Source organism: Helianthus annuus, unplaced genomic scaffold (genome assembly GCF_002127325.2).
Source record: "Helianthus annuus cultivar XRQ/B unplaced genomic scaffold, HanXRQr2.0-SUNRISE HanXRQChr00c002, whole genome shotgun sequence".
NCBI classification, from domain to species: domain Eukaryota; kingdom Viridiplantae; phylum Streptophyta; class Magnoliopsida; order Asterales; family Asteraceae; genus Helianthus; species Helianthus annuus.
Window position 1 is genome coordinate 659,367 of NW_023395518.1, and position 1,546 is coordinate 660,912.

Consider the following 1,546-nt stretch of genomic DNA (forward strand, 5'->3'; position numbering starts at 1 on the left):
CTACGGGTGAACTTATACCACCTTTTATACCATCATCCACTCAACCTTCACCAAACACTACCATGTTAAACATCACTACCAACCTTATTTCACCTCATGATGTTACACCAACCAACAATACCCAACCCATTACCACCCAAGAAGAACCGACACGCACTTTTAACCCTTCCACTACCATTCCACCATTTTCCCATTTCTTCCCGGGTGCGGGTCAATCATCTTCAACCTATTCAATTGCACCAAACTCAACCATTGTCCATGCTACTTCTACTTTTAGACCATCGAACCAATCGGGTTTTCAATATTCGACTCTTCCATTTGGCCAATCTTCGGGTATAGGGGGAGATGGATATGATGAGGGTTATGAAGATTATGAGGGTTATGATGAAGACGGTTATGTATATGGGGGTGATGGAGATCAAGGGGAATTTTCTTACATACAAGGCCAAACTCAAGGAATGCCAAGTGTTGGTGGAATGCCTCAACAACAACTTATACCACAACACATTCGGCCAAGGCCACAAGGACCACAATTGCAACGTCCTATACCATTGCAACAAGTTCGTCCACAGAACATATTCCAAAGGCCGATTCAACACCCACCGATGCCACCACAACAATTTCAACCTCATGTACCACAAGGGCCTATGCAAAGGCCAATGGGTGCTATTCATCCAAGGGGTCGGTTGGGTGTACCACGAAGACATCTTAGAGAACAGCGAGGGGGCATTGAAGCGCATTTTAGGCCGGTGATTACTCACAATCCTTCACCGGTAGTTATTCCTCACAACAATTAAGGAAGAACTTTTGAAGTGAGAACCAATTCCTTGCAAAGTTTGCCAAAATATAAGGGTCTAGCAACGGAGGAACCTTACTTTCATTTGGAGGCCTATGACTCGATTTGCAATACTCTTGAGAGTCAAGGTTTTTCGGCCGATGATGTCAAATTAGTCTTGTTTCAATTTTCTTTGGTGGACAAGGCAAAGAAGTGGTTTTACACTTTACCTTCAGCATCTATTTACACTTGGGCGGAGATGCAACAAATATTTCTAGATGAATTTTACACCGCTCAAAAGACCAATGATGCTAGGAAGGGATTGAGGAGTTTTCAACAACAACAAGGTGAAATGTTTCATGAGGCCTTTGAGCGTTTCAATATGATGATCAAGAATTGCCCTCACCATGGAATCGAACTTTGGGAATTAATGAATGCTTTCCACGAGGGGTAAGTGCCGAAGATGCTCGTGATTTAATGTCCATCACAAATGGGACTTTTGGCACAAACTACGAGCATGATGATTTGAAGTTTAGGAGCAAATGGCAATCACTTCAAAGAGGAAAGCTCAAGCATTGAGGAGAGCACGACCGACCGTTACCCGAACTCAAGTGCGAGCCCATCCAAATGATGTTTAGCGGGCTAAACCCAAGTAGCTCTGGCCCATGATGGTCGACGATGGTAATGTACAAACCTCTAACCAAATTTATGATGTTTGTGCTATTTGCAATGAAATCGGGCATGCGGCTGAAAATTGCCAAGGAGTGGAAG

At 43.7% G+C, this 1,546-nt stretch overlaps 1 non-coding gene across 1 annotated transcript; it reads right to left on the reverse strand.

Moving 5' to 3' along the window:
- Positions 1-1,083: 1,083 nt before the first annotated feature.
- Positions 1,084-1,189, reverse strand: LOC118489699. The gene has a single exon (XR_004887691.1). It is a non-coding gene; the product is annotated as a small nucleolar RNA R71 (small nucleolar RNA).
- Positions 1,190-1,546: the final 357 nt, after the last annotated feature.